General features: G+C 41.2%; 1 pseudogene; it reads right to left on the reverse strand.

Moving 5' to 3' along the window:
• Positions 1-884: 884 nt before the first annotated feature.
• The window catches only part of LOC126071324 (calreticulin-like), a 46,955-nt pseudogene continuing 22,501 nt past the window's right edge, over positions 885-25,338 (reverse strand).

Raw genomic sequence — 25,338 nt, forward strand, 5'->3', positions numbered from 1 at the left:
TTCAGTAAATACTAAGTAATATGGGCATTTAAACAAACTAAAATCCCTGGGTGTCCAAAGACAAATTGAAAGTAAGGATTAAGTTTATACAGATGCTTATTTTTACCAGCGATTTCCTAAACATTATGATAATGATAGTAGTAATAGCTACCATTGGTTGACTGTATGTTATTTATCAGGCACTTTACTGGAAACCCTGGTGGAGTAGTGGTTAAGAGCTATGGCTGCTAACCAAAAGGTGAGAATCAACTTGACAGCAATGGGTTTGGGATTTTTTTTTTTTTTTTTAACCAAGGAGGAGCCCTGGTGGCGCCGTGGTTAAGAGCTCAGTTGCTAACCAAAAGTTCAGCAGTTGGAATCCACTAGCTCCTTGGAAACTCTATGGGGCAGTTCCACTCTGTCCTATACGGTTGCTATGAGCTGGAATCTACGACAACAGGTTTGGGTTTTTTTTTTTTGGTTTTTCACTTAGGAGAACACCCAAAAGGTGATATGGCTTTCCCAAGGTTGCACAGAGCAAAAGAGGTGGGGTGGAAACAGAAATTCAAAGCTCATTAAAAAAACAAAAAAACAGGGCCTTGAGACCGTTCCTTCTGATTTGCACCCCTGCTGAGAACTTGCTTTTCTAACAAGTTCCCAGGGAGGTTAATGCTGCAATTCTGAAAACCACTAGCAGAGCAGTGGTTCTCAGAATTTATTATACATAAGAATCACCTGGAGATCTTGTTAAAATGTGGATTCCGGTACAGTATATCTGGGGTGGAAATGTTCAAAGTCCTGAAAAACACAGGTAATTTTGCTCCCCCAGATTTTGCCAACCCCATGAACATTTTTCTTTTTAAGCAACATTATTTACTTCTAAGTGTCACCCTTTTCCCCCCCAGTTAGAGTTCATCCTTCTGGTCAACACGAACTTCATTTTTATCCAAGAATGCTCTTTCAACATCATCTTCCTTCATTTGCCTGTCATTTCCCAGCTCCTCAACAGTATCCTCTTCACTTCCCTCTTCTTCAATTCCCCAGATGTCATCCTCCCCTTGCTCTTCCATTTCCTTTTTTTTCTTAGCTTCTTCTTCCTGTTTTCTTTTTTCCATTTCTTCATGCAGTTCTCTCCATTGCTTCTGTATGTCCTGTTTAGAATATGAAATTGTAAAATAATTTACAGATGGTGCAAACAAAGTCAACCCACTTTAAAAATACCTGGCATCTTCCCACGCTCTTAAAGATTTCTGGGATGGTATTTATTTATATACATATTTTTAAATGTGGGTGGGGTGGAGAGAAGTGTGTGTGTAATTTATTCATAAATAAAATTGGTTCAGATTCAACAAACCTTTACCGAATATCTACTGCATTGCTAAGCATGGTGCTAGACATTCTACACACATTATTTTTATTCCTTGAGACAGTGTAATGAGGCAAGCATTACTAGTTCCACTTTGGAGATGAAAGGTCTGAAGCTGATGAAGCGATTTGCCCAAGCGTTATAGCTAGTGAGTGGTGGAGCTAGGATTAGAAACCAGGTTTTCTGGCTGAGTCTTGCCCTCCTTCTACAATATCACAGTAACACAATCTTTATGGAGCTCTTTTATTTGCTTTTAAACTATGACCAGCACAAATTTGCATTAAGTCAGAAACAGGACTCCTTCTCTGTGTTCTCTAATGTGTTCATCCAGGTCTAGAATTTGATCCTCAGAGCCGTATTCATAGACTTTTCTATTCAAAAGGGCCTGAAGGAAAGGGGACTTAATACAAGCTCCTTTAGGCTTCCGTCTCCATCTACAGCGTCTGGGCTAAGTGGTCTTTTACCCAGCCTTAACGGACAAAGCTAGATTAAAGACCTGCATGTCCAGTAGGTTGGGCCCCTTCTAGAATCCTGCTGGGAGCAAATGCTTGGCATTTTGTTGTGTTTCCACAAAATTGGAGGAAAAAAAAAAAAAAAAAAACCTCTGTTTCAACCAGAACTTCATCTTCTTGTGCTTAGAAAGCACTGGCTACAATTCATGTCTCTACTTCTTCACTTCCCTCTCATTCCTCTACTCACTGCAATCTACTTCTGCCATCTATCCTTCAACAAAACTGCTTTTGCTAAAGGTAAACAAAGACTACCACCTCCACAAGTCCACCAGGACTTATAGTCCTTTGAGCCTTTTCATTATTCCACAACCAACTGGTGTCCTCACTTTTCTCTTTGTCCTGCTAGATTCCATTTTATATTATTATAATCACTTCTTTGCAAATACTCTCAAATCTCTTGCCCTTCGCTTCCTTAGTTGGACAAACCTGGTTAAGTTCAACTCTCCATGCCTGCACACAAGCAATAAATAAATAAATAAATAAATAAAAGAGGAAAGGATACAACCAGACTAACTGATCTCATTTTAAACTCGTAATGACTGAACACAAGTGAGCCATTGGTGCTAGCTGGTAAGTTTACGATATTTCTGTGCTTGATTCACTCTTCTTCTTGGATAACTATTTCTCACCTCTTCTCTCTCCTCAAACCACCAACTCGTCTTTCCCAATCTTACTCTAAGTTGTTGGCCTTATTTCCTATCTCACCATTAGAAGAAAATTCTCACATACTCTAGCAGCCATGGAGGTTCCTCACTCAGATCTCCTTTGAAGAACTTATCTGTCAGTTGTAAGGAATGCAGTGAGCTAACAGTCTGTAATTGCAGCACTGGGGGTCCACTGCAGCATTTGTACCCAGGCCATGATGTTCCCAAGAAGTCCGCAGCCAACGAATAAGCATGGGGGTGGGAGGAGTGCGAGGGCCCGGCCACTTCCCAAACAGGACTCCTCTGTAGGTAATCTTTCCACTGTAACTCCAATGGGCTGGCAAGACTTTCTCAGAGCTGCACTGCAGTCTGCAGCTCTTCCTACCCGATTGTGTTTCCTTCCCCCCTCCTTTCACAGGTGTCAGACTTTTCTGCCTATTCCTGCTCCTTCTACCCTTTATATATCCCAAGCATTACCCACAATAAACCTACATTTCTAACTCTGTCTTGCAATCTGCTTCCTAGAGGATCCAACTGACACATTCCCCCATCACCACATCTGCATTTTTATATAAATTTTTCCATGACATTGGTTACAATTTTCACGATGTGTCAGCATTAGGATTATTTCCTTTCTGTTTGTTCTGTTTTCATTGACCTAGCTTCCCTGGCCCTCTTTGCTGTTTCATATTTGCTTTTGGGTAAATGTTGACCATTCGGTCTCATATAGTTGATTGTTTAAGGGAGCACATTACTCATGGGTGATATTGCTTGTTTTTATATAATAAGCCAGTCTATTATTTGGCTGAAAAGTGACCTCAGGTGTGGCTTCAGTTCCAAGTTCCAAGTTCAGAGGCAATAGCCTCAGCAGATTCTTTAGTCTATATTGGTCCAGTGAGTCTGGTCTTTAGGAATTTGAATTTTATTCTATGTTTTTCTCTCATTTTATCTGGAACCTTCTCTTGTGTCCCTTGTCAGAAAAACCATCTAGTTCTTCTAGCCACAGGCTAGAAGAGGCCGTAGTTCATGTGGGCTATTAGTCCTGTGGACTAGTTTCTTCCTTGAGTCTTTGGTTTCCTTCATTTGCTTTTGCTCCAGATGAGTAGAGACCAATAGTTGTATCTTAGATGGCTGCTTGCAAGCTTCTAACACCCCTGATGCTACTCACCAAACTAGGACGTAGACTGTTAACTTTATGAACTACGTTATGCCAATTGACTGAGTTGTTCCATGAGACTATGGTCCCAAGACTTTTAACCCGATGAATCAATCCTGTGATGTGTTTGGATATGTCTAAGAAGTCCCTGTAACTGTGCATCCTATGTAACATATGAATATATATGCAGCACACTCAAACATGTATATACATATGCCTACTGATACACTGATACATGCACACATGTACTCACTCATGCCTTCCTATACACATATATGCATACACGTATACCTATGTAACCACAGTCATATTTTTTGGTTGTTATTACTATTGTTGCAAAATTGTATATGTTATGGCATTTACCAAAATTGTACCTTATTCTTGTGTACTTCTTGGTTTCTTCATTTGCCTTGGTCAAATTGTGCAGACTTCACCCATATCAAGTATTGCCTTTCCCATCACCAAAAATAATAAGTATCTACTATCCAGAAAGTGATTCCCCTTTTTTCCCCCTCCCATCCCTGGTAACCATCAAAAAACATTGTGTTCTGTATGTATACTTACTCCTGACTTTTATAAAAGTGAGACCATTCAATATTTGTCCTTTTGTGATTGACTTATTTCATTCAGCAAGATGTCCTCCAGATTCATCCATGTTATGTTTTGTGGGCTTCTCATTTTTCTTTATAATTGTGTAGTATTCCGTTGTATTTATATGTACCACAATTTGTTTATACATTCATCCATTAAAGGACACTTAGGTTGTCTCCATCTTTTTGCTATTGTGAATAATGCTACAATGAATGTAGATGTGCATATGTCTATTTGTGTCACTGTTCTTATATCTCTTACATCCTTCTAGGAATGGGATTCCTGGATCATAAGGTATTTCTATTTCTAGCTTTTTGAGAAAGCGCCATACCATTTTCCATAGTGTTTGTATCATTTTACAATTCCACCAGCAGTGTATAAGACTCCCAATCTCTAAAAAACCTCACCATCATTTGTTGTTTTCTGTTTTTTTTGATCAATGCCATTTTTGCAGGGGTGAGATGGTATCTCATTGTGGTTTTTATTTGCATCTCTCTAATGGCTAACGGTCAGAAACATCTTTTCATATGTTTGTTAGCAGTCTGAATGCTCTCTTTGGTGAAGTGTCTATTCACGTCCCTTACACATTTTTTGATTGCATTGTCTTTTGCTGTTGTTGTTGTTGAGCTGATGAAGTCTTCTGTGTATTTTAGAGATTAGATCCTTATCAGATGGGATGTTGCCAAATATTTCTTTCCCAGTCTGTAGGTTTTCTTTTTATTCTTTTGGTAAAGTCTTTTGATGAGAGTAAGTATTTAATTTTGGGGAGGTCCCAGTTATCTAATTTATCTTCTGTTGTTCGTGCATTTTTAGTTGTGTAAATGTCATCCATTCTTACCTACCAAGGATATTGCTCCAGAAATTCTCTTCTTTCTCTTCTGCATTGATATTTCTCTCTTTACTGGATCATTCCTATTAACATACATGTAGGTAGTAATATCTTCTATATGAAAAAAAAATTATTGACCGATATTCTCCTTTACATACCACCACATTTTCTTCACCCTCTTATACCAAAAATCCTGGAAAGATGAGTCTATACTTGCTGTCTCCAGTTCTTCTCTTTCTGTTCTTTATTGAACCCATCTTTGCCTGTATCTTTCCACTGACACTGCTCTCGCCAGGGTCACCAATGAACTCCATGTTACTAAATTCAGTGGTCTGTTTTCAGTCCTCATTTTTCTTGACCATTTTATATGACTGAACACTCCTTTTCCCTTGGAATATTTTCTTCACTTGGACTAAAAACCCCAATGCCAGGATAATATTCTGTCTTGGTTCTCCTCCTACCTTGCTGCCTACCCTTTCTCAGTCTTCTTTTCTGGTTCTGGTTTATCTCCCTGATCTCTAAATATTGGGGGTGCCCCAAAGCTCATTTTTAAATCTTCTTTCTATACGTACTCACTCCTTAGGAGATTTCATCCCCTAAGCTTCATGAGGCTTTAAGTATTATCTGTAGGGTGGTGACTCCCAAATTTGTCTCTTATCCAGACTCATATCCAATTGCCTCCTAGTAATCATATCATACTTAACATTTTAAAATTGTGTTTCTGTTTTCTGCCACCCACCCCTCAAAATCTGCTCCTTTCCTGGTATTCCCCGTTTCAGTAACTCCATCATTCTAGTCATTTAAGTCAAAAACCTTGGTGTTATCATTGTTTAGTCTCACTCATATTTCTTGCCTCATCCATTACCAACTTCTGTGCATTCTACCTTCAAAATATATCTAGAATTTCAGCACTTTTTTTTTTACTTCCACCACTACCTCCTGCTTCTGTCATTGCTTCACTACTGTCTTTTTTTTTTTTCTGTAGCCTTTCTGCAAAACGGCAGCCAGAGAAATATTCTTAAACTGTGAGCTAGCTCATGTTAGTCCTCTGTTCAAATCCTCCAGTGCCTCCCCATTTTATTCAGGGATATGGCACTGACTACTCACATTCTCTCTCACTCTCACTCAGCTCTAGCTATACTGGCCTTCTTACTCTCTCTTGAACAAGCAAGTTATACTTCTACTTCAGGGCCTTTGCACTTGCTGTCCTCATTACGTGGAAAGGTTTTCTTCCAAAGTGTCTGCCTGGCTTGCTCCTTTACTTCCTCCAAGTCTCTTAAATGGTACTTACTCAGTGAAGCCTCCCTAAAAAAAGAAGCCTCCCTGGCTACCCCTAAATAAAATAGCAAACCCCCATGATCACAGACCTCTCTGTTACTTTTTCGTTCTCTATAGCATATCTCAGCATCTCACATATCTCAACATCTCACACAAATATAGTTACTTCTTTATATGTTTCTTGTGAGTCTCCCCTAACTGAATGCAAGCTCCATGAAGGCAGAAATTCTGTTTTATTTACTGCTATATCCCCAGTAACAATAACAGTGCTTTGAACACTTGTCAAGTGAGTAAATAGTTTAATGATAATAACTACCACGTACTGAGTATTTACTATCTGCCTTATATGATAGTTGCTAGCATTGTTCTAAATTTATAGATGAGGAAACTGAACCTCAGAGAGGTTAAGTAGCTTGCCCAAGACCATATAGCTGGTAAGTTATGGAACCTGAATTTGAAACTAAGCCACATAGCACCAAAACTCACGCCTTTAACATGATATATAATATCACCTTAAAGTAGCCCTGGTGGCGCAAAAGTTTAAGCACTTAGCTGCTACCAAAAGGTTGGCAGTTCAAACCTACCCAGCAGCTCTATAGGAGAAAGACCTGGTGGTCTGCTTCTGTAAAGATTATAACCTGGAATACCACGCATCAATAAAGAATAATGATGAATCCGTGAAACATTTCATAACATGGAGGAATCTGGAAGGCATTATGCTGTGTGAAATTAGTCAGTTGCAAAAGGACAAATATTGTATAAGACCACTATTATAATAACTGGAGAAATAGTTTAAACAGAGAAGAAAAAACTCTGATGGTTATGAGAGAGGGAGGGAGGAAGGGAGGGAGAGGGGTTGGCACTAATTAGATAGTAGATAAGAATTATTTTAGGTGAAGGGAAAGACAATACACAATACAGGCAAGGTCAGCACAACTGGACTAAACTAAAAGTAAAGAAGTTTCCTGAATAAACTGAATGCTTCAAAGGCCAGTGTAGCAGGGGCAGGGGTTTGGGGACCATGGTTTCAGGCGACATCTAAGTCAATTGGCATAATAAAATCTATGAAGAAAACATTCTGCATTCCACTTTGGAGAGTGGCTTCTGGGGTCTTAAACGCTAGCAAGTGGCCATCTAAGATGCATCAATGGGTCTCAACCTACCTGGCACAAAGGAGAATGAAGAACACCAAAGACACAAGGTAATTATGAGCCCCAAGAGACAGAAAGGACCACATAAACCAGAGACTGCATCGGCCTGAGACCAGAAGAGCTAGATGGTGCCTGGCTGCAACCCATGACTACCCTGACAGGGAACACAACAGAGAACCCCTTAGGGAGCAGGAGAGCAGTGGGATGCAGACCCCAAATTCTCATAAAGAGACCAGGCTTAATGGTCTGACCGAGACTAGAAAGACCCTGAGGTCATGGTCCCCAAACCTTCTATTAGCCCAAGACAGGAGCCATTCCCAAAGCCAACTCTTCAGACAGGAATTGCACTGGACCGTGGGATAGAAAATGATTCTGGTAAAGAATGAGCTTCTTGGATCAAGTAGACACATGAGACTATGTTGGCATCTCCTGTCTGGAGGGGAAATGAGAGAGTAGAGGGGGTCAGAAGCTGGCTGAATGGACATGAAAATAGAGAGTGGAGGGAAGGAGTGTGGTGTCTCGTTTGGCGGAGAGCAATTAGGAGTATATAGCAAGGCGTATATAAGTTTTTGTATGCGAGACTGTTCACTTAAAGCACACACACAAAAAAAATAAAAACCACTTTTGCCCAATTACACTAAAATATCTTATTAAAGTACTGTGAAGAAATGACAATAAAAAAAATTTATAGTGAAAAAAAAAAAAGCTTATAGCCAAGAAAATCCTATGGGGCAGTTCTACTCTGTTACATGGCATTGTTATGGGTTAAAATCGACTAAATGGCACTTAACAACAACAATATTGCCTCAGTGAAGCAATATTAGATGATAGCCCCAAAATAAAAACAAACAAACAAACAAAAAAAAAACAGAAAGTAAGTGTAAAAGTCTAATAAATTTTTATTTTTTCCATGATGACTACTTCAATGCTTCTTCGGAAATACAAAGTTATCAAAGCTCTCTCAGAAAATATTTTTTTTATTTTGCTGCAATAAAATAAAACTTAGAAAAAAAATTTGGGGGGGGCGGCTGTGCTTTCTTTGTTAGTGCACTAAGCAGAGTTTACTCGGGCTAGCCTATTGGGTAATCAAACACCTGGCCACAAGTCTGCTTGAATGGACCTTCCTGCAGAACCAGGAAGTCTGGACTGGAGGGTGTCACCATCATGAGGGCATCATCCTAAATAACACCCCACTCACAAAATAGCTCTGGGAGAGCAGGGGAGCTGGTAAACAACACTAGCAACTTCCTTTGAATATCTCCAAGCCATCGATATCAGAAATGGGCTCAGAGGCTCCCTCTGGATCACTACACTGAGCAAACAGTGTGATACAACAAAAATAGCATGAGTTCTGGGTTCAGATTCTAACATAACAAGTTAAAGGCTATGTGTGATCTTGGGCAATTTATATATACCCTCTGAGATTGAGAAATTTCTGAATCTCAGTTCCTACATTTGATAAACAAGAGCAATAATATCTATCTTCCTGGGATTTAAGGGCTAACTTTTGGAAAGTGCTTATAGTCAAATACAGAGTTGTAGATGCCCAAAGAATTTGAGTCCTTTCCCCTACCTTGTAGGGTCATGTGACCAGCAAAAGAGACAATGATTGTAAAGCTGATTTCTAAGATGCAAAGAACAGTGAACAACTCACTGAGGAGTCACATCTGCAAGTCAGGGTAGGGGAGCACCTTACTTTTCTTATTCCCCAGGTCTCGTTTCCAACCTCTTCAGCAAACTGTTCATCGTTTGTAAGAAGGAAATTGTCAAAGATGCTGCCTGACTTTACCTGTTAGAACGAAAACAATGAGATTTTTAGAACTAATACATTCTATTAATATTTGGTATAATATGTACCTAAATGTTAAAAGGCTTACGAATCACTTGAGGACCCTTGTTAAATGCAGATTCCCAGACCACAGGCACAGAGATTTTAATCAATAGATGGAGGTGAGGCCAAGAAATACGAGGGATATTAATAATACCAGTTACCAGTTGCCTTCAAGTTGATTCTGACTCATGGTAACTCTATGTATGTCAGAGTAGAACTTGCTCCAGTGTGTTCAATGGCTAATTTTTGGAAGTGGATCACCAGGCCCTTTTTCCAAGGTATCTCTGGGTAAACTCAAACTGCCAGCCTTTCACTTAGCAGCAGGGCTTCAAACTGGTTCTTTCCTTTTCAATCATGGCCAAGGAAACGACACCGGAACAGACCTCAAGTTTTAGAATTTGAGTGATCCAGAATGGTAAATGGAATGGGACAAATTATAGGTCAAAGTCCTGCTAGAAACTGAATCTTCCTCTTAGAAAACATGGGCAGTATATGTCTTGAATAGCAACCGAGTCTCCTGCCTGTGGGCTTTTGGTCAGAGTGGAAAACACTGGTGCCCCACTCAAAGATGGTGGCCAACAGCACTGCTTTGAATGTGTGTTGTTGACCATAGTCCTGGCAAAAATCCAGTCTCACACATCAGGCTCCTGAAAGGGTTCACTATGCTTCTTCCGAGTCTCCCATTCCAGGGCTTCAACTCATATTTTTTCCTGTTCTGAATCATCTAAATTGTAAAAATTCAGGTCTGCTCTGGTTTTGCTTCGTCAGCCATTACTGAACTGGTTCGAACCAGTTTGAAGCCCTGTTTAGCAGTAAAGTGTGTTAACTATTTGCACCACCCAAGGACTACATTAACAGTACTAAACCCATTGCCATCAAGTGGATTCTGACTCAGAGCAACCTGATAGGACAGAAAATAACTGCCCCATGGGGTTTCCAAGGATGAATTCCTTTTTTTAAATTGTACTTTAGATGAAGGTTTACAGAACAAACTAACTTCTCATTAAACAATTAGTACACATATTGCTTTATTACGTGGGCTAACAACCCCTCAATATGTTAACACACTCCCTTCTCGACCTTGGGTTCCCTATTACCAGCTTTCCTGTCCCCTCCAGTCTTCTAGTCCTTGACCCTGGGCTGGTGTGCCCCTTTAGTCTCTCTTTTTTTTTTTTTTTTTAATGGGCCTGTCTAATCTTTGGATGAGGGCTGAACCTCACAAGTAACTTCATTATTGATCTAAAGGGTGTCTGGGGGCCATACTCTAGGGGTTTCTCCAGTCTCTCTGTCAGGCCAGTAAGTCTGGTCATTTTTTTTTTTTTTTAATAATTTTTATTGTGCTTTAAGTGAAAGTTTACAAATCAAGTCAGTCTGTCACATATAAACTTATATATACCTTACTACATACTCCCATTTACTCTCCCCCTAATGAGTCAGCCCGCTTCCTCCTTCCAGTCTCTCCTTCGTGACCGTTTTGTCAGTTTCTAACCCTCTCTACCCTCCCATCTCCCCTCCAGACAGGAGATGCCAACACAGTCTCAAGTGTCCACCTGATACAAGTAGCTCGCTCTTCATCGGCATCTCTCTCCAACCCATTGTCCAGTCCCTTCCATGTCTGATGAGTAGTCTTCAGGAATGGTTCCTGTCCTGGGCCAACAGAAGGTTTGGGGACCATGACCACCGGGATTCTTCTAGTCTCAGTCAGACCTTTAAGTCTGGTCTTTTTATGAGAATTTGGGGTCTGCATCCCACTGATCTCCTGCTCCCTCAGGGGTTCTCTGTTGTGCTCCCTGTCAGGGCAGTCATCGGTTGTGGCCGGGCACCATCTAGTTCTTCTGGTCTCAGGATGATGTAAGTCTCTGGTTCATGTGGCCCTTTCTGTCTCTTGGGCTCATAGTTATCGTGTGACCTTGGTGTTCTTCATTCTGCTTTGATCCAGGTGGGTTGAGACCAGTTGCTTAAATGCTAACAAGCGGCTGTCTAAGACAAGACCAATTGCTTAAATGCTAACAAGCAGCCATCTAAGATGCATTAATTGGTCTCAATCCACCTGGATGAAAGGAGAATGAAGAACACCAAGGTCACACAATAACTATGAGCCTGAGACAGAAAGGGCCACATGAACTAGAGACTTACATCATCCTGAGACCAGAAGAATTAGAAGGCTTTGCAGATTCATCATTGTTCTTTATCGTTGCATAGTACTCCATTGTGTGTATGTACTATAGTTTGTTTATCCATTCGTCTGTTGATGACCATCTAGGTTGTTTCTATATTTTTGCTGTTGTGAACAATGCTGCAATGAACATGGGTATGCATATGTCTATTCGTGTGATGACTCTTATTTCTCTAGGATATATTCCTAGGAGTAGGATTGCTGGATCATATGGTATTTCTATTTCTAGCTTTCTAAGGAAGCGCCATATCATTTTCCAAAATGATTGTATCCCTTTTCATTCCCACCAGTGGTGCATAAGCTTTCCAATCTCCCTGCAGCCTCTCCAGCATTTGTTATTTTCTGTTTTTTGATTCGTGCCAGTAATGCTGGGGTGAGATGGTATCTCATTGTGGTTTTGATTTGCATTTCTCTAATGGCTAGTGATTGCCAAGTATTTCCTCATGTGTCTGTTAGCCACTTGAATATCTTCTTTAGTGAAGTGTCTGTTCATTTCCTTTGCCCATTTTTAATTTTTTGTTGTAGAGTTATTGGATTTTCCTGTAGATTTTAGAGATTATACCTTTGTCAGGTTTGTAACAGCCAAAAATGTTTTCCCATTGTGTAGGTTCTCTTTTTACTCTTTTGGTGAAATCTTTTGATAAGCGTAAGTGTTCAATTTTTAGAAGATGTCAGTTATTTAGCTTATCTTCTGGAGTTTATGTGTCGTTAGTTATGGTGTGTATCCTCTAAATGCCATGTATTAGGTAGGGCCTCTAGTGTAGATCCTATTTTTTCTTCTATGATCTTTATAGTTTTTTTGCTTTATATTTAGGTCTTTCATCCATTTGAATTAGTTTTTGTGTATGGTGTGAGGTATGGGTCCTGTTTCATTTTTTTGCAGATGGACATCCAGTTTTGCCATGCCATTTGTTAAAGAGACTGTCTTTTCCCCCTTTGATGGTCTTTGAGCCCTTGTCAAAGATCAGGTGATCGTAGGTGGATGGATTTACATCTGGGTTCTCAATTCTGTTCCATTGGACAATATATCTGTCATCGTACCAGTACCAAGCTGTTCTGACTACCATAACTGTATAGTACATTATGATGTCAGGTTGTGCCAGTCCTCCTACTTTATTCTTCTTCGATAGTGCTTTACTTATCTAGGGCTTCTTTCCTTTCCATATAAAGTTAATGATTAATTTTTCCATCTTTTAAAAGAAATTTGTTGGTGTTTGGATAGGGATTGCATTGTATCTGTAAATTGTTTTGGGTAGAATTGTCGTTTTCACAATGTTGAATATACCTATCCATGCGCAAGGTGTGTTTTTCCATTTATGTAGATCTCTTTTGGTTTCTCGCAGTAGTGTTTTGTAGTTTTCTTTGTATAGGTCTTTTACGCCCCTAGTTAGATTTATTCCTAAGTATTTTATTTTTTTTAAGGGCTATTATAAATGGTGTTGTTTTCCTGATTTCCTTTTCATTGGTCTCTTTATTGGTGTATAGGACCAACTGATTTTTGTATGTTTGTCTTGTATCCTGCTACTCTGCTGAATCTTTCTGTTAGTTCCAGTAGTTTTCTCACGGAGTCTTTTGGGTTTTCTATGTATAGTATCATATCATCCACAGATAGGGACAGTTTTACTTCTTCATTACCAATTGGATGCCCTTTATTTCTTTTTCTTGCCTTATTGCTCTAGCTAGGACTTCCAGCACAATGTTAAATAGGAGTGGTGATAAAGGGCATCCCAAGGATGAAATCTTTACAGAAGCAGACTGCTACATCTTCTTCCCATTGAGCGGCTGTTCAGTTTGAACTGCCAACATTTTGGTTAGCAGCTGAGCACTTAACCACTGTGCGGCTAGAACTCCTTATTAATAATACAGAAGGTCTAAAATACTACACCATCCTAGGTGATCTGCTCCAGAAAGAAGCTAATTTACTCTTTCCAAGGTTCTGTGTTTCTCAAACCTCTGAACGCTCTTTTAAAGGGTTGTGAAGATATGTTGATCACTCTGCTAGGCTTCAAATTGATGCCCAGCAGCTCTTGCCCCAGCTTAGATTGACAGCAGCTACCTCTGATGGTGCTTATAGATTGCCTTTTTAAGGTTCTCACCTTAATATAATCAGAAAAACTAAGCATGTAGGGAAAAAAAGTTCTATGAGAAATACAAACAGAATTTAGATTCTCCATAATTTATGTCCCAAACCCTATTCTCTAAAAAAAAAAAAAAAAAATTTTTAGAGAATAGGGTTTGGGACTCTCTATTTCCTTAAAAATAACTTCTTCAGGGTTACAATTAAAGGAAAAGATAATTAAATTAGCAGTATTTGATATTTGCAGTGTTTGCTGATCTAATGATAAGGGAACAGAATGTAGGAACTGAGATTCAGAAATTTCTGAGTCTCAGAGGGTATATATCAATTGTCTAAGGTCAAACACAGCTTTTAAGTTGTTATGTAGTAAAATAAAAGCGCACAGGTCTTGGAGTCAGACAGACCAGTTCTCCTAGCTGTGTGACCTTAGGCAAGTTACTCAACCTCTCTGAGCCTATTCCCTCATAAATGAGACAGAGAAAATAATAACTCCTTTGCAGTGTTGTCATGAGAATTAGAGATAATATATGTAAAGCACAGTCAGTGATTGGCAGTTAATAGTCACTTAATAAATGGTAATAGTTATTATAACATTTTAGTATCTGAGTATGTTTCAAAAGGAGAATCATTCTTTAATTTTTAACTTTAACAGTCTGATAAATAAATAAGCAAGTGAATTGCATGGGGGCAGTTTTGTGACCAAGAGAAAGTTTGCAGCATGAGTTATTGTGTGTCCTTCACCTAGACTTTGAAAAGCCCTTACCTTACTCTTTTACTGACAAAAAAAGTTTTATTTGTTTTTTTTAATAAGAAAGTCTTTTATTTGGGTCATGTCACCCCACCAACCCCACCTCCAACAGAAAAACAAATGACAAAATAGCCACTTTGAATAGAGATTATTTTTCTCTGAGCCATTCTTTTTTTTTTAATCAGTTTTAATACATTTCTTGTGCAACTCTAAAATACTTTCTTACCTTTGGGATTTTTTGCTCTTTTGAGTTGTCAGCAGTCTTGATTAAAGAACTTCCCATTTGTTGCCTCTTCCATTTTCTCTACTCCCACAAGAAATGTTTGTAATCCTCTCCCCTTCGCTTCATTGTCCCTTTGGTCCCATCCCCCTTAGACTCAACTCATGGCTCTGCCTCCTACCAAGAATCAGGACACGTGGATGCCAGTGCTGCTTCCTAAAACTTACTCTTGGAGTGAACTTGGTCTACTTACTCACATCCTCTCTGTGCCTCCTTATTTTCATCTGCAAAATGGAAGAAACTATACCTTACCTGCTTGCTTCATGAACTTGTCAGGAGAAAAGAACACATGAGAAAAAGCTTTGTTAGACTATAGAGCCCTAAAGCCCTAAGAAATTTTTACAAAGTTACTTCATTGAAAGTTACTTGCTTTCCTACGCTAGTGCACATAATGAAGAGTCTAGGTCTCAGCACTTATTAGCTATGGGACGTTGACAAGTCAAGTCACCTCTCTGAGCCCTCAGCTTCCTCATCCATAAAATGGAGCTGATAAATATCCTGTTCTCCTGGCCTCACAGGGCTGTGGTACAGACCATAGGATATATGGGATGTCAACGTGCTTTGCATTACAGTGAGGCTATATTTGTTGCATTTTGTGTCACTATTGGTGGTACAGTGGTTAGGTCCTCAGCTGCTAACCAAAAGAACCACCCAGCAGCACCGCAGGAGAAAGACCTGGTGATCTCCTCCTATAAAGATTACAGCTTAGAAGACCCTATGGGTCCAAAAATAAAAACCCTATGTGGCAGTTCTACTTTGTCTCACGGGGTCACTATGAGTCGAAATCAACTCAACAGCACCCAACAACAGCAACATTCCTTCAAAGAGCAAAGAGAGTCCCAAGGTAAGAGAATGAATTTGCTGTGTTCTCTGCCACCTCCTCCCAGCCTTTGTTCTGATCAAAGAATGTAGTCACTTCCGCTTAAGGAAAAAAAGGCAAAGTGATCATGTATAGAGGTTTCGGAAGAGAGAACATAAAGGGTCAGGACTACGTAAGGAAGTTAACCAGTTTACTAGGCTGGGACCAAGCAGGTACAGGGAGGAAACTGAACTCACAGAGCACCTGAAGGCTAACAACCCAGGTGGGGGCGGGGCAGGTGGGGGAATTGCTGCCCATCTCCAGTCTGAGGGAGGGCTTAAGAGTCACTTAGCTTTACCGATCAAGTGCAGGGACCCTGGGTAGAGAGGGTGGAATACTGTTGGGAGTGCTGGACCAAATCAGAAGTTAGAAGGAAAAGATGTCTGTAGGGGTGATGTCAGCATGGTACAGAACTGTGTCCAGATTAAGATAAGGGGATAATGCTGGAGGTTTAGAAATGTAGACTCTCAGGCCTCATCCAGACCTGCTGGATTAGAACCTGCATTTTTAACAAGACCCCCAGGTGATTCACATGCACATTAAAGGTTGAAACGAAGTCCTCTGGTATGGTTTAAATTCTTCAAATAGAAAGGCTTGCCTGCTTGGAAAAGTTGATAGAACCCAGAGCAACTAGTGCAGAGTATTTTGTTAATTTTGTAGATGAACAAAGATACAGTTTAAAATGTTTACCTTCATGTTTTGTTTTGTTTTAATTGTGGTGAAAATATACATAACAAAACACACGCTATCTCAACAATGTCTGCACATACAATTCAGTAACATTGATTACGTTAAGTTGTGCAACCATTCTCACTATCCTTTTCCAAATGATTCCACCACTGTTAACATAAACTCAATGCTCCCTAAGCAAATACCTTAAAGTTTGGAGCGGAAAAAATCAAAACAAAATAAAACTAAAAACCAGTGATTTTAAGGCAATAATCAGATTAGGCATATTAATATGATCGTATTTTTTATACAATGTAAAAAGTTCTTGGTATGTATTAAAAAGACATAATAACAGGAACTTGTGCAAACTTGCACATTCTTCAGATTCGTCTTCCCTTCCTTCCTTCATCCTTCCTTTTCTCCTGAACCCTACCAAGCATCTGGTAATTGACATACATCAGCTTCTTGCACTCCTGTGTGAGTCTCCTTGTGCCAGGAAATCAAGAAAGTGGAAAAAATGACTTCAAAAGAGTGCTTGTCCCAGAGACCTCTGGTGGCCCTGAACTGCAGCACTGGTCAGACAGAGATTTCCTTATATGGTCATAGGATCTCCCAGACACCCAAGGACCAGTGGCTGTAGTTTCAAAGGCTCTATGTACCATTAAGGCATGGGTTTTAGAGGCTGACGGACCTGTATTTGGATTCTATCTCTACCATGTACTACCTATGTGCTGTTGGGCAGGTCACTTGACATTTCTGAGTCTTAATTCTCTCAAAGGTAAAACCAGTACCAAACAAGTTGTTATCAAGTTGATTCCAACTCACAGTGACCCCATGTGTATCATAGCTCTGCTCTGCTCCACAGGGTTTTCAACAGCTGATTTTCTGGAACTAGATCACCAGGCCTTTCTTCCAAGGTGCCTCTGGGTGGACTCAAGTCTCTAACCATTCTGTTAGCAGTGGGTTAGCAGCTGAGTGTGTTAACCATTTATACCACCCAGATATTCCCTCAAATGTAAAACATGGGTAATAGTAAGGGATAATAATACCCATCTTACAGAATTGTGAGAATTAAGGTAGGTAACATAGATAAAGCACTGAGCCTAGGCCAGTGTCCAACAAAAGTGAGTTTCCTTCCTCTTCAGGGGAATTCTTCTTCCAGGACTATAAAGACTACAGTTTTTAAGAGGCCTCCTGGTAGGGATCATGGACCAAGGCCTTCATTCTGTGGCCTGTGCTTGAGTCTTCCCCATCTTCAGTAACAGATCCCAGTGAAGAAAAAGATAAGGAGAGGATATCTCTCCAAGGCCCTGAGTATCTGAGCCTTTTCACTTCCTATCACAAAAAAAAAACAGTCATGAAAAATTATAGGCAGAGAGAGAGGGCCTATGCCAGGATTTGTCTTGATGGCTGGAACAATTACCCCAACATTTGTCCAGGGATTTTAATGTTTCAAAAGTTTACCACATCTCTGATTCCACTTTATCCCCAGCAGAGGCAGTGTAAAGTATTAAAACCCTGAATCTAGAGCCAGGAAGACATACATTCACATCCCACCTTTTCTGCTTACTAGATATATGTTTTCAGGCAAACTATTTAGCTTTTCTGAGCCTTGTTTTTTGCATTTAGAAATGGGAGATTTCATTGTGAGGATTAAATAGTGTATGCAAAGTCTCTAATACAATGCTTGGTAGCTGGTAGGGATTCAGCAAATTATAGCTATTATAATTATTAGGATGAATATAATCAGCCCCATTTTAAAGATGAGCAGTTTGAGGCTTAGAAAGATCAAGACTTATTCAAGTCTTGTGATTTCCAACCAGGGTTTTTTTTCACTTTGTGAAAACTTTAGAGAGAATGTTCATCAGTGGCTCTGAGCTCAGAGAGCTTTACCTGCCAAAGGTCCAGGCCAAGAACACTGATGTTATAATAGTGGCAAATGGTAGGATCAGGCTTATATTTAGGGTTGTCTATTTCTGGATGAATCCACTCCCCTTGGTAATTAGGATTGTCAATGATCCGAGGCTTCCATTGTCCCTAAGCAAAGAACCAAAGAATGAACGTGCATTAGTATTTTTCTATTTTTCTGATTTCATGCAGTCAGAAAGGCCAATCAACTTATAAAGATAATTGTGTACTAGGCACAGGGTATTCAGAGCAAGATCCTTGGAGCTTCTTTACCCTTCTTTGGGCTAATGTACAAGAATGTACTTTCGGCTAAGTTCTCTTTTTTTACCCCGGGGTAGCTGAACCAAGTGGCAAAGACCTATTCTGACACTGGCCCCATTTCTCGGCAGAATCTCATTCATGACTTTAAGAAAATGTAGCTTCCAAGGGGATGTTATCTGAGGCCCCTGGAACTTGCAGTTGTTCTCTTCCTGGTGTGCAGCACAGGAAACCATGGCCAAATAAAACCATGCTGGCTTCAGCCAGTTTTCTCTCTGGACCATTCAACAGCTCATTCCTTTATTTCCCTCTTGTGTCTAACACTAGGCCAGGAGGTATTCCTTAAAAAGAAGTTCTCCCTACCTCCCAACACTTTTGGCTCACTCACGTCCTACTCCTTCCCCTCTGGGCCACTTCTGAGACTTCTTGTTCCCGACCCCTGACCCATTTCCTGTTTTGATCATGTTCCTTTCACTGGCTGCTCTCCACTACTCAGGACAAGCCTTTCACTCAGGGCTGCCTGAACCTCTGCATTCCAGCACTGGCCTTTACCAGTTCACCCTTTCCCAGGAAGGCATAGCCCTGAGAGCAAGGCCCAGAGGAGCTGTGGTTTTCTGAGGGGCAGTGGAGAGCACTCCACTGCCCCTCAGAGTTTCTGTTTCGTAAATTAGAAATTATAACCCTTCTCTCTTATTTCCCCTACCTACTGGAAAGGGAGATTCCTCACCTTATACTTTGGATTTAGTATCAGGGGTCCTTCCCACTCCCCATCCATTGCCTCATTCCAGTCTTCTGGCTTCTTGGCCCCTGGGTCTGGGATGTACTCAAAGTCCTCCCAATCCTAAAAATGAAATGTTCCTTGGTGAGGACAGATGCATGGGGCTTGGGTGAAACTGGGGTCCAGAGTGCAGTCAGGCTGGACCTGGCTCCCTACCCCTGCCATCTTCCTGTCCCCACTGCATGAAGGCCCAACCCAGGACTCTGCACACAAAACCAATGTAGGAGAGAAAAAGCCTTTAAGGAATTCTGATCCCTCACTCTGAGCTTAACTCTGACCTTGAGTACTGCAAGGTCAAATAAAATAAGGATTCCCCTTATCTCCGACCCTGCCTCTTCCTCAATTATGTTCACCTTTTTTATTGTCATAATCCCTGGTGGCATAGCTAACCAAAATGGTCAGCAGTTCGAATTCACCAGGCCCTACTTGGAAACGCTATGGGGCAGTTCTAACCGTCCTATAGGGTCATTTTGAGTAGGGTTGCTATGAGTAGGAATCGACTCAACAGCAACAGGTTTGGTTTTGGGTTTTTATTGTTATAATGGAGCAGAGTTTGAATCTACCAGCTGCCCCTATGGACATGGAAACCCTATGGACCAGTTCTCCTCTGTCCTATAGGGTCGCTGTGAGTTGGAATTGATTCGACGGCAACAGATTTGTGTTTTTTTTTTGTTTTATTGTTGTAATAGCCTGGGTTTTTTTCCTGAAGGCTTTGTACCCCAAGGTGCTCCCAGGTCTGTGTCAGTGCTCCCTTGTACCCCAACCAAACCAAAACCAAACCCAATTCCACCTCATAGTTACCCGTTGTTGGACAGAGTAGAACTGCCCCATAGGGTTTCCAAAGGCTATAAATCTTTAAGGAAGCAGACTGCCACATCTTTCTCCCACAGAGTGGATGGTGGGTTTGAACTTTTGGTTAGCAGCTGAGCTCTTAAACACTGTGCTGCCAGGATTCCTGTACCTCAGGTCCTGCCTGTCTCCCAACAGACAGCTCCAAGTCACAAACAGCCTACCCTAGCTTTCCTACTTCTTCTACTGTGGAGCTTCTAAGGCTTTTTTGTGTCTACTTGGCAGTTTGCCTCGGTGCTAACTATTTTCCCAGACTGACTGAAATCTTCCATGCCCAGTCCACCAGACTCACAGTCATTCAGCTTCATTGCGACTGGTGGGCAGTTTCCTGGTTTGTGGCCTGGGTCAGCTGCTTTGAGATTTCTGAGATAGACAGCATCCTATCCCTGGGGCTATAGTTTCTGTCTTCCCATTCAGAAGGGGGCATAGAAGTCTGCAGTCTCTCCTCTCTCTCCTAAGCCCTGAGCCAACCAGGACTACATCAGGTTCATGGTCCTTACCAGGAGGAAGGGTTGATGATTAGTCTTGCTGCCCTGAGCCTGTGCCTGATGGGCCTGGCAGGAACCTAGCACCTTACTTTTCCACAGAGCTGAAGACCCAGACATTCCACCTGATCGTCTACCTTAATTCCTTGACTACACCTTACTCCCCCTAGGATTGAAGCCCTTTGCCGAATTTCCCTACACATGGCTGGGCCACTGCCTGCCTCTCTGCAGGCCTCTCATTAGGGACTGTACTCCAACTGCTGTGTCCCTTCCTGCCCCCTGCCTACCCCAAACATTTCCACAACATGGAGCTACTCCTGCTCTAACCTGTGGAGTAGCAACATGGCACCTGAGATGAGACCCTCCATGACCTGGTTCAGCAGACCTCTCCAACCTCATCTTCTACCACCCCCCACCTTGAACTTTATGCTCCCAAAATATCAAGCTGGTGCTTTCAGCTCTTTAAATAACCATATTATTTTTCATTTAACCATTGTACATTTGCTCCTGCTGTTCTCTGAGTCTAGAATGCCTTCCCTCCAACCCAGTTTCCCACTTCTCTTGTTCTAATAAATTCATTGCTTGAAATTCAGTATATTATTAATACATAAATGTTGCATACTGAAAACTTACCATGTACCAGGCACTGTATTACATATTTTATGTTAAGTTATTTAATCTTTATGACAACCTTCACACATAGATATTATAAATAATCCCTGTTTTACAGATGGGGAAACTAACTTTCATAGCGGTTCTGTTCCTTGTCCAGGGTCTAACTGCTAATAGGCTGGGGTCTCACAGTTAATAAGTGGTGGAGCTCAGATTCAAATCCCTATCTGTGTGATCCCAGAGCCTATGTTCTTAATCCTTAGGTCAACCCAATCACTCAGGTATTGCCTCCTCCTTCCCAGAGCACTGCCCACACCCCACCCAGGTTGCCTTAGGAGCCTCTCTTGGACTCCCACAGGCTTTGGCTTCCCTGGCTGTCAGCATTTGTTACATGTGTGATCACTGTCTGTTTATTTGTCTGCCTACATTAGGCTCTGAGCTTCTGGAAAGCAGAGATTGTTCTACTCATAGCTATATCCAGTACAGTTTCCTCAGTGAATGATAATGAGTTAATGAATAGACTCCTCATCTACCCCATATCAATAAACTTGGAGTCAAAGAAATCCAGGTTAGACTCCTGGTTCCAAAGTATGTATGCCTGGGCAAGTCACTTAATTTTCTAAGCATCAGTTTCCTTAACCATAAAGGAGAGATCATAACACACTGTTCACAGGAACTGCCAGGAGTATCAAAGTTAAGTTCCTGATATATATACGTCCTCAACAAATGTGAATTGCTGCCCTTTTCCCTCCACACCTTTTTGAATATCAATATTTAGCTGGGCATCTCTTTGAGGGATTGGTGCCCCAACCTCTGCTTTACCCGAGATCCCCACCTGCTTCCCAGCCAAACACCCTCTGACCTCAGGTTTCTTATCTTCAGGATCCTCTATTTGCAGACTAGATGCTCATCCCATTTCCTTGGTTTCCGGGCATAGGGGTCTTTTATCTTCCTGGGTGGCAAGAAGTCCCAGTCATCCTCCAGACCCCCGGCTGCCACTTGCTTGTTATCGATTTTGACCTCATAAGTAGCATTGGGACGAATGATCAGAGTGTATAGGTGAGTGTCTTTATTGATCTATGAAGGGGATGGGGGGGTATCTCAGTCCTGAGTTGCACACCTTTAGACCTTGAGCATTAAATTCATCGTCTAAAGCAAACTCTCAGTTCCCTGAGTGCCACCCCCGCACATTCACAAACATACTCACTACATCCCTTGTCCTGCTTCTCTTGTTAATCCTGCAGGCACTCTAGAGTTCATTCTCCTACTATATACTCAGAGGAACCTTCCCTGATTCCCTACACTGGGTCGGGGCCTCCTCTGGTCTCCTCTAGCTCTCGTCCCCGCTCCAAAACAGCTCTGATCATTCTGTAGGTAACCGTCAGTTTGCCTGTCTGTCCCACTAGACTGTGGTCTCCTCAAAGGCAGGAGTCATGTTTGATTCATCTGTTGTGTCTGAAGCTCCCAGCATGAGGCGTGTCCCAGAGTAGGGCCTCAGGGAGTCCCTGCACATACCTATGTACAGTCTTGCTAGGGAAGGCCTTGGGTCTACATACAGCTCTCCAATGACCCAGCCCTTAAGTCTTCTCTAGACTTACTTCCTGCCTCTCCCTTGCATTCCAGCTGCTCCAAACCTCTTGTAGTGCCACTCTTTTCCATGTCTCCTTGAGTTTTCTCATGCTATTACCTCTTCCAGTAATTCATTCCTCCCTAAAATTGTCACAACCCTTCATAAGACCCATTTATACATGTCTTTCAAAAGTCTATGCAGGGTAAACCTCTAGGAAGCATTTCTTAACCCTCTAGATTGAGTAGGGCACCTTCTCTCTGCTCTCATAGACTCTGATCATACTAGGTGACCACTACTTTACCTGACTGCCACCTTTACTGGACTGTGAGTTCTATGAGGGTAGAGGCCATGCCTGATGCATTCTGTCCCCAGCCCAAGGCACGACACAGAGTTGGCACTTAGTGAGTGCCTATTGAGTTGCTGATAAAATCTACCTATTATCCTGTAGCCAACCTAGACCTCTCTGGTTTGATGTGATTAAAATAAACCCACCCCCACTTCTATGCCCAGCACTCCTCTCTTCCAATCTAGCAGTGAGCAACGGGCCATGCCAACCAAGCATTGTTCCAAGAGATGACTTCATATGACTCCCTAGGCTTTGGGGTCAGGCACTCCTACGTGAACTCCTGCAACTTACAGCATTTCTCTAGATCTGTTTTCTAATCTGTAAGATAAAGATGACAGTATTTACAGGTTTTTTTTCTCATGGTATTTCCCTTTGTAATGAAGGATGACCTGTACCTTATTATTTCCAAAGCCACAGATGTCAGGGCCTGGAAATTAAGCCCCAGTGCATTATTTCACTTCACTTTTAGGCAGTTTGCCTGGTCCAAGGCCAAGACCCAAGATAGACACAGGCTGTGTATCAATCAGAGTCCCAGCAGGAAATAGATGGCACAATCAAATTTCAGATTATTTGAGGGTGACTTAAGAAAGGGACAGTTTACAAAGGACATTGAGAAACATAAGGAACAGAGCTTATGGGGCTATTACCATCCTAGGGCTGAAGGGGTGAGGAGAAGCCGTGGTTACCAGAGGCAGGAAGAAAAAGAGCCCTGTAGAAAAGGTAGCCAGGAGAGAATCTGCGACTTTCAGTTGAGAGAACTCAACTGGGAGAATAAATACCCCAACCTCACTCTCTTCTCTTCATCTAATTTCCTGCCAAGTTTCCCCGTTGACCAAACCCAACAAGAAGCTCCTCCTGTGTCAGGCCCCATGCTGGGTGTTCCACTTCTCTTTTTGTCATATATCCTGGGTTGTTCTAAGCCATAAGTAGCTCTTCTGGGTCTTGGAAAATGGCCCAGCTACAGTAGAATAAGGGGCAGAATGGGGGTAACACGAGGTTGTAGCATTTTTCTGTCTCTTGCCAGGCTTGGAAATTCCCTAGTTTTTCTTGTGCCAATTCCAGGAATTGACCTGCTTCTCTTGGGCATGTCAACTTTCTCATCTCTAGAATGGGTTTAATATGACCTTTCAAAGTTCAAAGAGCATAACAGATAGGCTATGGTCATTATTATATATATTTTTTTCCTTCTCTCCTATACCTCTATCTCATCTTCTGGCTAGAGTTCTTCTTGATCCCTGAGGAACTGAGCTCAGTCACCAGCTTTTCCTCTATCCTTCAGCTCCTAGAGTAGCTTATCGCCTTTGGGGGATATTCTAAATCTAATAGATTTTAGAGCCACAAATGATGGAAAACTCATGAGAGACATAGAAACTGCATCCTACAAGTCATTCCCTCTGTTTTATTGTAGCTCCTTCCATGTGGGATGCCTTTTTAACAAAAAATTTATTAAAATAAAACATATATGTGACAAAATCACTTCTTCCTTCCATTCCTCCTAAAATTTCAATGACATCAATGTTTAGGAAGTAAAATTCTTACTCCCTAGCCTGAACTTCAAAGGTTTCCAGGAATAGGACTTAACCTAGTTTTTTAACCTCACTCCTCATTTTATTGCTCTATGACATCCTACATATGTACAAACACACACACATGCACACAGACACACATATACACACATGACATGGTCTCACCATTTCTCTCCTTACATCTGAATTTCATTCTTTTGAGCTTTTGCACACAAAGTTTTTAGTTTGTTCTCTGCCCTAGTTACACTTTCTGTACCTCCTTTTTTGTCTACTAAAATCTTGCTCATTCTTCAAAGAACGATTAATACCTCCCCCAATAAGCCCTCAATTGGACAGAGTCATGCCATCTTCTGTGATCTCATAGTACGTCACCAATACCTTTTTAAAATTGTCTTTCACACTACTTTTTAAAAAGGGCAATCATGTGCCTAGGTTCCCACTTAACTAGAAAGAGCACAGGGTTTAAAACCAGACAGACTGGGCTCAAATCCTGGCTTCTCACGTACTTGCCTTGTGCAAATTTTTGCCTCCATTTTCTCACCTATAAAATAGAGATAATAACACCCACCTTGTTTAGTTGTTTGAATATCAAATAAATAATATTCACACAAAAATTCTAAAAAAACACATCTTTTATGATTTCCAATTTCACTATCACTGCTAGCCCACACACACACACAAACTCCTTTTGAGAAGGGTGAATTCTGAAGAAAATAGAGATGAAGAGAGAACAAATTTTAGACACCCAGAGTGTTGTCCTACATAAGAAAGAAATTGAAAGAGAAGATTCCAGTTGCGGGAATAGGGGATAAAGGCAGAGAAAGGGGAGAAAGGCTGAAGAGGAAGATTGTGGTAAGAGC

The sequence above is a fragment of the Elephas maximus genome, chromosome 3 (assembly GCF_024166365.1).
Source record: "Elephas maximus indicus isolate mEleMax1 chromosome 3, mEleMax1 primary haplotype, whole genome shotgun sequence".
NCBI lineage: Eukaryota > Metazoa > Chordata > Mammalia > Proboscidea > Elephantidae > Elephas > Elephas maximus.